Genomic DNA, 12,649 nt, shown 5'->3' on the forward strand with positions numbered 1-12,649 from the left:
ACTCTTTCCATAGATACAGTGGAGGACCGATTGTAGCCACCTAGGACCAGAAAGGTTATTACTGCCCGTAAAATTAAAGGAAAAAAGCATGAAAAAGAAAATGCAGGAATGAAAAATTGCTAAAGATTAGAAACAATTGAATTTTTTAGTGAAACAACTAGCTTTAACATGTTTAATGAAACATTGTTATTTTTGTGCATTGTATAAAACTACAATTATTATTTGGCACTGATAATGTCTATTCCTTCTGAACCTTGACAGCTAGGTAAAATCTTTAGAATGAATGCTAGAGGCATTTGTATCGCCCATTGAGATACGTTTGTTGAAATTTAGTTTTTGGCCTCCCTGTAGGCAGGGCATGCACTGATGGACTAGTAAGGTGTGTTCTGGGCTCTGCTAGTATGCACTCAATTACTCCCTGGGACATAGTGGGTGGGAGAATAATGACCCCAGCCTACATGGTAATTTCTCCCCAGCCAACCACTGGTCATTATGGCAGGTGATCAGCAGGGGGCTGAGGGTGGTATAAATGGGCTGGGGCCAGGAGCAGAGGTCTCTTGTTCCTGGGGGAGTAAGACCCAGCCTGAGGGCTGTGGCTTCCCTGGGAAATCTGCGTGCAATCTGCAAACACCTTTTGTGGGGCCCCAGCTACTGTTTGGCTGGTGGTCCTCTGCTTTTTCCTCCTGGAGCATTTACAGAAAGCATCCCAAGGATCCAGGACACAGTCAACTGGAGTACTGAAGTTGACTGACCTTGCACATGGCTACACAGTGATCAGGAAACAGTGAGTACCAGCCTTCTGGACCTAAAGACTTTCTTTGGCTTTTCTGGAAGATCAGCAGCTACTGTTTGTATACTCAGGACTGTATTCCTGTTGAGGAGTTCCTGTTTTGTACTGTCTATACACTTCAAAGAGTGTGCCTTCACCCAGAAGTCTTAGTGCAGAGTTAGTGTCCTCATTTTCAAGTTTACAGTTACTGGAGTATACTAGGCTCACCCTCACCCTATCCAGGTTCTACCCAAAAATAAAAAAACATAAAAAGAGCTGCACAGCCTGTTTACTGGCTGAAGGGTGTGGGAAATGTTGTTTGTCTGGCTGCCATGTGCCTATCAGGGAATGGAACCCGGGATCAAACCACCAGACAAATCCTGTCTGTGCGCTACACATTTATGATAATGCAAATTATTAGTTTTGGGTAAGTTGCCATAAAAAGGACGTTAGTTATGTCCATAATACTATACATAACCCCTAACCAATACTTAAGTCTCATATACGTAGATAATGTCAATAAAATGACACCATTTATTTTGTTTAGTTGCACATATTTTAGGTTGTGTTTAGTCTTCTGGTCTAGTCAAACTTGGGCAATGATACTCTTATCTACAAGCAGCTCTGCCCCTCATGTCATACATTAGTTGCAGGAAATAACACTGCATTATTATGCAGTATGCTGTCTGCATAATATCCATATCTATGTTTTAACTTTACAGGCCAGAAAATACAAGAAAAAATGGTGGTTTCAAGTTTTCTGACTTATAAAGAGCCTTTTATTACACTCAACTTCCTCTATACTCTCTTCAGTTCAAATTAATTTGGCCACATATGTCCAACAGCGGCCAGCAGAGGGAAACAAAATATAAAAATAATCTGTCTGTAAATTTTGAGGATTGGTGCTGTATCGCTTGCTTACCCTGCTGCCCTAGGAATGGGGACAAGAATGTTAATATGGAGTATAAAGCCCTGTAAATGTACACTTTTTTGCAAATAGATGTTACAATGTTTTACAAATGAAACTACAATGCTTTCATAATCTATATACATTGCTCTCAGCTTTATACTGTTAATTGTCACATGGCTAATAATTACAACAATCGAAAAAAAAAAAAAAATAAATACAGTTACAGGTAATATTATAAAAGGATGTTCATCCTGGTTCAAACCTGCAGCCACCTATTCCTTGCATGCATCTAAATTAAACATTACCATGCATATTTCATATGCGAAACTTTACAACTACTTTCAGTTAATTGAATTGCAATCCTCCATGGTCACCTCTGCAGATGCTCAGACTGACAGCGGTGATGAATGGTTGCTGCTAAATCTAGAGAATTAAAATACCTGGATGCTTACAAAAATGTCAAAACATAAGTTTGCAAAAATATTTTTCAAACATTTAAAGCAATATATTTCTAAGATGCTAGGACTTTGATAATTTATAATTAGTTGTGTTGTAATCTGTAAATTTAGTTTCCACACTATAGTCAGTGTAGCTGTATTGGTTTGGTAGGTAAGAGCATATTCTGCTCTCTGTATTCAGTGAAGCTGCAATCTGCTAGTCAGGCCTGCTCAGTGTGTTCAGCTGCTGACAGTCTTGTCTATAACTTCCTCTGCATCCAGGGAACTGGAGAAGCTTCTGGATGATAGGTGTGGAGCTATGCAGATGGCAGCATGAATATTGATACAGTCCTGGCCTATCCCAGAGAAGCAGGCTCTGATGGCATGCTGGGAGACTGTATATATTCTGTGAGCACACTGAGCTTGCGTTTTTTTCCCAAAGTGGATTAGTCCAGCCTGGGGGGCACGCTGCCCTCTTAGGTGGGAGACCTGAGGGGCTTGAATGCTGAGACCCAGGAGCTAAAGAGGGCTGACTGAGGGGGGCTGTCTGCTGAAGATCTGGATGGAGGCTACCAGCTGAACTTGGTAGCCTCCATCCCACTTACGTACAGATGCTTGAGAGGTCTTAGGAACCTCGGGAACCCTTGTGCTTTTGCTAACCCTCTGGTACTAAATAGTCAGCCGTGGGTCTATTTAGAGGGAACAGTGGCTGGTGTCCTGAAGAGCTTTGGCCACCTAATCTCCTACTTAAAGGGGCTTTGCTCTTGTGGCTATAACTAAGCTGAAGTCTACTGTTTGTTTCAAGCTCGGACTTCAATATCGCTTATCCTGATGAATATATAAGTTCTCGTTGTACATAGTTCTTGTTTTTGGAATAACCCACCACTACCCTCAACCATATCCAAGTTCTCCAAAACTAAAAACCACAAAACAATGAACCCTAGACTGGTTATTGAAGCCCGTGTGCCTGGCTGTGGGGCAAAGCCTATGAGGAAAACCTGGACAGTAATCCTGTGGCTGCTACTAGAGAAGCAGTACACATGCACATTCTCTTTTTCTCATTATAACTTTTTTACACTCATAACTAGAAAACAAGAAATGTAACTAAATTCAACATAACATATAACACCATATCTTCTCTAGATAGTGAAGTTAATGCCTGAATTATGAAATCCATGAAACCTGTCTAAAGACAAAAAACTGAAGGCATCCACTTAGAGTAAATAAAGTATACCTTAGCCTTAGCCCCTTCTTTATTGTGTATCTGTGGTCAGAATGTGAAATCATATATTTATTTCCGAGTACACATTGTATTTGAATTATTTCTAGCTTGCTCTTAATAATCGAAAAGTCTTGAAATTAGTAAAATTACTTTCCACACATTTACTTCCTTTAATTCTATGACATGTATTCGCTGTGATAGGCACTGCTGTGTCACAAAATTCCCAGAGCCTGTCTTCTGAACTACAGAGATGCTGAAAGGAGCAGTTTCAGGAGGCGGAGTCAGTACAGCAATCGCTCCTCTGCTTGCTGACAGTAAGGGACCATAGGATAGTCCATAGAAATTGAAAGTAAGCACAATGTCTGGCTGCCAAATTGTTTGAATGAGGGGATAAAAATGGAAAACTGTTAGCTAATCTGGTGGCTGATCCTTCCTTTCAAACTGTGATTCCTGAGATATGATCTCCCGTGGGGGGACTATGTTACGAACCCGGAGGGCATCCTACAGGAATTCCATCATTTCTATAATACATTATATCAGGATTTCCCTCTGGATCCGGGTAAGTCTCTGCTGGATTTCCTGGTAGACGTGAGATTGCTGCTTTGGTCTGCCGAGGACAGGGAGAAACTCGATAAACCCCTTTCACTCTTGGATATAGAGACTGCTATCCAAGCCTTCCCTAACCACAAATCCCCAGGGCTGGATGGTCTGCCAGGAGAATGGTATAAGGCACATATGACCCTATTGGGCACTAGGTTACAAAAGCTTTTCACTCATTGCTTGGAGGTTGGACAGCTGCCAGATAGCATGTATCAGGCACATATTGTGCTATTGCTGAAACCTGCTAAAGATTTAATGCACTTCCTATAGACCTATATCGCTACTAAACTATGACTTAAAGATCCTCACCAAAGCTCTGGCCAACAGGTAATGAAAGTATTACCATCAATTATCCATATTGACCAAACTGGCTTTATGCCTGGTAAATCCACTGAAGTTAATATTCGCAGAGTTTTCATTCATCTCCAACTTCAGCCCAAGGAGACTGCCTGGAGAGTCTTGGTAGCCTTTGATATTGAAAAGGCTTTCAACACAGTCTGGTGGGGTTACTTGAGGCAGGTGTTAGAGCTCTTCGGTTTTGGTCCGGTCTTCAGGAAATGGATTGATCTATTATACATATCCCTGTGGCAAGTACTAAGCTGAACGGCAAGTTGTCATCTCCTTTTCCGATCCAGAAGGGGATGAGGCAGGGGTGTCCTCTTTCCCCTGCCTTGTTTGCGCTGGCTATGGAACAATTGGCAGAGGTACTAAGAACATCCGATAAGGTAGTTGGAATTCGTATAGGTTCAATTGTAGACAAGGTAGCGCTTTACGCTAACGATTTAACACTCTTTCTAAAAGACCCCGGCCCCTCACTCTCGGAAGCATTACGGATCCTAGACCGCTTTGCGTCCCTCTCGGGTTTACATACCATTTGGAGTAAATCCCTCGTTTTACTGATTGATCAGGAGGCTAGCTGATCCAAATTCCCCTTTGCAACGGGCAACGACTATTAAATATTTAGGGATTAATTTTTCTTCGAACACTAAGGATTTTAGACAACTTAATTTGCCCCCAGCTCTTCAGTGGTGTAAACAGAGGCTGAAAGCCTGGTCACATCTTCCTTTATCCCTTATTGGGAGAAATAATCAAACAAAAATGAAAATCCTCCCAGTCCTATTGTACAACCTTAGGCACTCCCCAGTCTGGTTACCAAAATCCTTTTTAAACAACTAGATTCACTGATAGGCTCCTTCTTATGGCAATCCCGCCCAGCTAGATTTAGTAGGAAGATTTTATGCAGACCTTGGACACAAGGGGGCTTGGCTTGCCCAGACTTTATATGTATATTATATATTATATTATAACTACTATTTAGCAGTCATGCTCACCCATGCTCATAACTGGCTTCTCTCTGATGACACAAATGCCTCAGTAGTTCTGGAAGCTGTGCACTCTGGATCCTATGAGACCCTCTGTAATCTCCTTTATAGGGATCTGAGAGTCTCTCACCCACCCCTTACTGCTGCTATGAGGGCAGTTATTAAGGCCTGGCATGTTGTTATTATTAAACCTAATATAGTGCGGAGTAAAAGGTCCCCATCCACGCCGCTTTGGTTTAATCCCATGTTACCAGAATTCCATTCCTTACCGGACCCCGGTCTATGGACTGCCAAAGGAGTTAGATACCTTGCAGACATCTGTGATGGGAGTGCACTATTTACATTTGACAGGTTGAGGAACAAATTTACTCTGCCTAATGCGTTCTTTTTCTGATTCCTGCAACTCCGACACATATGCATCCCAATTTGAATCCTCTCCATTTCAATTGGAGCAGGATGATTTGGAGGTTCTCCTTCAGGGTGACACTCTCAAAAAAACACTATCAGTGATCTACAAGTCACTACTGCCCTCCGTTCATGAGGGTCTAGATGCCCTGCTCACGCTGTGGTGCTCGGAGGAGCAGGAATTGGATAGGAATTGAAGACAGGGAGGATCTCTGGGACAGCCCATTCCAAGCATTAATATCGACTAAAGACAGGTTTATCCAATTTAAAACAGTGCACAGAGTTTATCTTACATTGCAATCTACATTGTATCTACTCTAGTTCCTCTTATTGCTGTTGGAGGTGTTCTAGCGACCCTGCGGGATTTTCCCATATCTTTTGGGAGTGCCCTCAGATTAGTAGTTATTGGGGGGATGTGACCCAGTTTATATTTAATCAGACTACTATGCATGTCCCTTGTAAAGGTTGGAATTTGACTCCTGGGGTTAGTTGACTCTTTGGCCGTTAATAGGGCTATGCAAACTTTTTTGGGTCTCTTATTATTTTATGCCAGGAAGGCGATAGTGCTCAAATGGATATTAGCCACGGCCCCTACTTTGTCCTTCTGTAAGCGTCTACTCAATAGGGCTGTAACCCTATACAAAGCTACCTATTTGTCTTGGGGTTGCCCTAAAAAATTTGAGAAGGTCTAGCACTTGTGGACAGACTCAGACTATACAGCTGAGGATCAGGAGTCCATGGACTGAATGTATTCACCCCTAATATGAGTTTAGCCTAAGATATATACGGTTTTACTCCTTTGTAGTGACTCACGCTTCATTAGATCGGGTATAAATCCAGCTATGAGTAAATGTTCTCCTGACGTATCACTCTGTTGGTTGAGAGGGAGCAGGAATCTCCTTTTAATTCATTAATCCTGGAACTAAATTATTAGAACGGCCAAGCGCAGTGTATGGAATGTTTTGTTCTTTGTATTTGATAAGTTGTATTATTTAACAATTTGTGTTATCTGTATTTGTTAGCCGGGGATTGCCCAAAGGCTGTGTTCTGTAATTATACAAATCATCTTCAATAAAAAAATAAATAAATAAATATATTGAAAGTAAAGAGCAGAGAATCTGCAAAGCATGCAGGGAATCTAGGAAGTTGGGGAAAGTGATGCCCAGCAGACAGGCAGCACTCACAGCATGAAAGGAGATTTTTCAAATAAGCTTAAACTGGGTTGTCAAAATGGGTTGTATTGATATTACAATGCTGATGTTATAAATCAAAAGTGTTTGCTGTGACCATAGATTTTCTTTAATTGATATGGAAAGATGCCCATTCCCTGTTTCTCCCTTGAAAGGCACCCTTGCCCTTCTGTTATAACATTTGGCTAACAGAGTAAGGGCATGTGATGATGGCTTTTGTTTGCATCAGAGCTGCTCCTCTCCCCATGCAAGTTAACAGGAATGGAAAAACCTTTTGAAGCAGGTGGATGCAGCTGAGAAAGCGTTCAAATACGGGCACCGCCCACCTAAAGTCTACAAAACAGCTGGAGGGGGTGGATCACATGTCGCAGCCAATTAATACGACATGTTTAGTGGACAGATGACACTGCCTATCAGACTTGCCCATTCAGTCAATGAGGCCATGCCCTACAGTGAGGCATGTGCTTGGCTTGTGATTGCAGCACATTAGTCCCACTTCAGATTGCCATCTGCCTAATAAAAAAACCCAAAAAAACAGGCATTTAGGAGGCAACAGGATTACCGCCTGAATGTCTGACAGCAGTTTCTTAGTCACACACTGAAAAACAATCTGCCATGGATCACTTTTCAGAGAATGGGCTAGTTTGAACTTAGCCTAACAGTGCTACAGACTCAAAAATCCTCTCAAATTGTTGTAGTTCCAGATGCTTTTTCACAATCCCATTTGTTTTGAATCTTCCTTTTCTGGCCCCTAGTCATTTTGTCATAGGGTCCTTTAACTGGCACAATGACCCTCAAGGAAACGTTAGGTACATGACACAAAAGTAGATGCTGTGGATTTTTTTAAACTAAATTTTTATTATTTTCAAAAATATATAACAAAATAAAAATAATACAAAAAAACAATGATAATCGTAAAAAAAAGAAAATAATAATGGAAAGTAAAAATAAAGGCTTACTTTTAGTTTTCAATGCCTTAGCAATTCACATAGCATAAGACCGTATATAGAAAACATCATGTAAATTATCTCCAGTAGTTGAGATAAGCATTTTATCATAGTTAGTAGAACAGTAAGCTTGAAACACATTCTACTTGCTAAGTGCTACTTGCTATGAAAGCAGAAACAGGACCCAAAAAAACGATTTTTTTCCAATACTGAGAATATAAATTTTAGACTGATATTATTGAAAGCTTTTTCAGCATATCATGCAATAATAATAGCTGTATTTGGGTGGGATTTAGCAAATTCTAAAGCCATCATGACTTTTTGTATATTTAAAACTAAGAACCAGGGAGTTTCGGGACTTTGATTGAGGCAGTAAACATTGTGAAGGTTATGAATAAAGGTACAACTTTATTAATCAAAAGTTCATAATGCATCTAAAAAACAGAAACCACATGCAAGAAGACATTGTAATAAATGTGATTCTTAAAATATTGATACGTACATAAGTATGCGCGCGTTCAATACAGGCATCAAGGGTACAACAGTGCATACCAAACAAGCGCCACATAGTGGTCTGAATAAAGAGGTTATGACATAACATGAGTAATAATGTGTACATGAATCATCTGAACAGCATGGCAGAAACAAAATGAAAACAATATATAAAACCATTGAGACCATGATGAATAAAGTTGATGCTAGAAGATGGAAAATTATGCATATATCTGTATCCCTGTTGTCCGACGCGTTTCGTGTATTTTAAACACTCATCAGGGGCAGGTGCTTCTGGGATATCTACAGAATATAAAAGAGTGCAATCAGTGGGTCTGAATTGTAATGCAATATATTGGAGGTGGGATAAAAGCAGCCCACCCTGCGTACTTACATGGAGATACTGCGATAAGGTGTGGTGAGTGTGAAACCAAGGCCACAACCAGCCCATCATGGGAGCTGAGGTGGTCTAGGGCCGCACGCCAACAGGGCGCACATACAAAGCCCCCCCCCAAAAAGATTGTTGTAGAGACACAGGACGCAGGTACTGAATTTCTTGGTGGGACCAGGTGGTGAAACAGTGGGGGCAGCCAAGAAAAGTCTAGAAAAAAATAATGATAATATCATTATATCATATTGTTTATCCACCGACAGACAATTGGTCCAGGCGAGCAGACAATACTGGGAGTAAGGATGTATATAATAACCTGGAGAAGACGTCCTAGGGTCCTAAAGGAGGTGTGGAGACGAGATGTAACATCCAGAGATGTGGCGTCTGAACTGTGTCAGGGGAGGTTATATGTAGCCGCCCAAGGCACACGTGCACCATCCGCCACCAGCGTCACGCTGGGTTTGGCAGACAGGGAGAAGGCGTCCCGACGCAGACGGCACGCACCGCCCGCGGGGAACGCCCATATTTCCCGCTGCCAGACCGGAGATGAATAAACACGCGCTGCACGTAGTGACGCCAGAACATGACGTCACACGTGCAGCGGGAGGCGTGGCGCCGATGCACTGTGTGCGCCAAAATCTCCCCACACGTATCCGCCCGCCCAATGGGGCGGAGGGAAAACCCAGCGGGGAGAATGCGCACAGAGCGCATCGCAGCTCCCATGATTAGACATATAGCGGCCACGGATCACAGCCAGACACACATCAAACACAGATCCAGGTCGTGCTGCAACAACTGCTGGACAGAAACCTGAACACCACATGGTTGTGTTCAGGATTTTGAACCAAGCCCAGACATGATGCATGGTCAGTCCGAGATTGGGAAAACCTATCACTGGGTGGCAAGGGAACATTGCTGACCCTGTAAAAACATGCCTCCATCCCTAATGCGAAGAAAAGAAGGGGGGAAGGGGTTGGGACTTTAAATGAGGCACATATGCGGTGTGCCTCCATCCCTAATGCAAAACCAAGAACCAGGGAGTTTCGGGACTTTGATTGAGGCAGTAAACATTGTGAAGGTTATGAATAAAGGTACAACTTTATTAATCAAAAGTTCATAATGCATCTAAAAAACAGAAACCACATGCAAGAAGACATTGTAATAAATGTGATTCTTAAAATATTGATACGTACTTAAGTATGCGCGCGTTCAATACAGGCATCAAGGGTACAACAGTGCATACCAAACAAGCGCCACATAGTGGTCTGAATAAAGAGGTTATGACATAACATGAGTAATAATGTGTACATGAATCATCTGAACAGCATGGCAGAAACAAAATGAAAACAATATATAAAACCATTGAGACCATGATGAATAAAGTTGATGCTAGAAGATGGAAAATTATGCATATATCTGTATACCTGTTGCCCGACGCGTTTCGTGTATTTTAAACACTCATCAGGGGCAGGTGCTTCTGGGATATCTACAGAATATAAAAGAGTGCAATCAGTGGGTCTGAATTGTAATGCAATATATTGGAGGTGGGATAAAAGCAGCCCACCCTGCGTACTTACATGGAGATACTGCGACAAGGTGTGGTGAGTGTGAAACCAAGGCCACAACCAGCCCATCATGGGAGCTGAGGTGGTCTAGGGCCGCACGCCAACAGGGCGCACATACAAAGCCCCCCCCAAAAAGATTGTTGTAGAGACACAGGACGCAGGTACTGAATTTCTTGGTGGGACCAGGTGGTGAAACAGTGGGGGCAGCCAAGAAAAGTCTAGAAAAAAATAATGATAATATCATTATATCATATTGCTTATCCACCGACAGACAATTGGTCCAGGCGGGCAGACAATACTGGGAGTAAGGATGTATATAATAACCTGGAGAAGACGTCCTAGGGTCCTAAAGGAGGTGTGGAGACGAGATGTAACATCCAAAGATGTGGCGTCTGAACTGTGTCAGGGGAGGTTATATGTAGCCGCCCAAGGCACATGTGCACCATCCGCCACCAGCGTCACGCTGGGTTTGGCAGACAGGGAGAAGGCGTCCCGACGCAGACGGCGCGCACCGCCCGCGGGGAACGCCCATATTTCCCGCTGCCAGACCGGAGATGAATAAACACGCGCTGCACGTAGTGACGCCAGAACATGACGTCACACATGCAGCGGGAGGCGTGGCGCCGATGCACTGTGTGCGCCAAGATCTCCCCACACGTATCCGCCCACCCAATGGGGCGGAGGGAAAACCCAGTGGGGAGAATGCGCGCAGAGCGCATCGCAGCTCCCATGATTAGACAAATAGCGGCCACGGATCACAGCCAGACACACATCAAACACAGATCCAGGTCGTGCTGCAACAACTGCTGGACAGAAACCTGAACACCACATGGTTGTGTTCAGGATTTTGAACCAAGCCCAGACATGATGCATGGTCAGTCCGAGATTGGGAAAACCTATCACTGGGTGGCAAGGGAACATTTATTTAAAGTGCCGCGTGAATATTAGCTGATAATAAAGTAGCTATTTATGAGGCTACTATTTTAGACATGATCCTAGCATCTATTTTTATTAAGGATATAAAGAGTCTAAAATTGTTATCATAGGTGTATTTTAAATGACAGAGACAGAATATTAACCAAAAATCCAGAAAAAACACATGATACAAATGTTATAAATTGAGTTGCATTTCAGTGAGTAAAATAAGTATTTGATCCCCTACCAAACAACAATTATTCTGGCTCCCACAGACTGGCTACAGTAGATGCTCATGTGGTACACAGATTAGTCCTGTCAATTTAAGAAGGTGCTCCTAACGACAACTCATTATGTGTATAAAAGACACCTGTCCACAGAATCTCTTTCTGCCATCCAAACCTCACCATCATTGGCAAAACCAAAGAGCTGTCAAAGGACGTCAGGGACAAGATTGTAGGCCTGCACAAGACTGGAATAGGCTACAAGACCTTCAACAAGAAGCTCGGTCAGAAGGAGAGAACTATTGGAGCGAATTATTCACAAATGGAAGAAATACAGAATAACCATCAATCGCCATTGGTCTGGCCTCCATGCAAGATTTCGCCTCATGGGGTAAGAATGATCATGAGAAAAGTGAGGGATCAGCCCAGAACTACACGGGAGGAGCTTGTGAATGATCTCAAGGCAGTTGGAATCACAGTCACCAAACAAACCATTGATACCACACTACGTAGCCATGGATTGAAATCCTGCAAGGTTCCCCTCCTCAAGAAGGCACATGTACAGGCCCGTCTGAATTCTGCCAATAAACATTTAAATGATTCAGAGAAGGATTGGGAGAAAGTGCTGTGGTCAGATGAGACCAAAATCGAGCTCTTTGGTAATAACTCGACTCGCCGTGTTTGGAGGAAGAAAAACGCGGACTATGACCCTAATAACATCATCCCTATAGTCAAGCACAGAGGTGGAAACATGCTTTGAGGCTGTTCCTCTGCTAAAGGTACAGGCTGACTTTGACGCATTGAGGGGCCAATGGACGGGGCCATGCATTGTAAAATCTGGGATGAAAACCTTCTTTCCTCAGCCAGAACACTGAAGATGGGTCATGGATGGGTCTTCCAGCATGACAATGACCCAAAACATACTGCCAAGGAAACAAAGGAGTCGCTCAAGAAGTAGCACATTAAGGTCATGGAGTCTTCACACCTTAATCCTTTAGAATTTTTATAGAGGGAGCTGAAACTTTGAGTTGCCAAACGACAGCCAAGAAACCTTAAGGATTTACAGAAGATCTGTAAAGAAGAGTGGACCAAAATCCCTCCTCAGATGTGTGCAAACTTGGTCACCAACTACAAGAAACATCTTATCTCTGTACATGCCAACAAGAGTTCCTCCACCAAGTACTAAGTCATGTTTTGCTTGGGGATCAAATATTTATTTTACTCACTGAACTGCAACTCAATTTATAACATTTGTATCAT

The sequence above is a fragment of the Aquarana catesbeiana genome, linkage group LG03, assembly GCF_042186555.1.
Source record: "Aquarana catesbeiana isolate 2022-GZ linkage group LG03, ASM4218655v1, whole genome shotgun sequence".
NCBI lineage: Eukaryota > Metazoa > Chordata > Amphibia > Anura > Ranidae > Aquarana > Aquarana catesbeiana.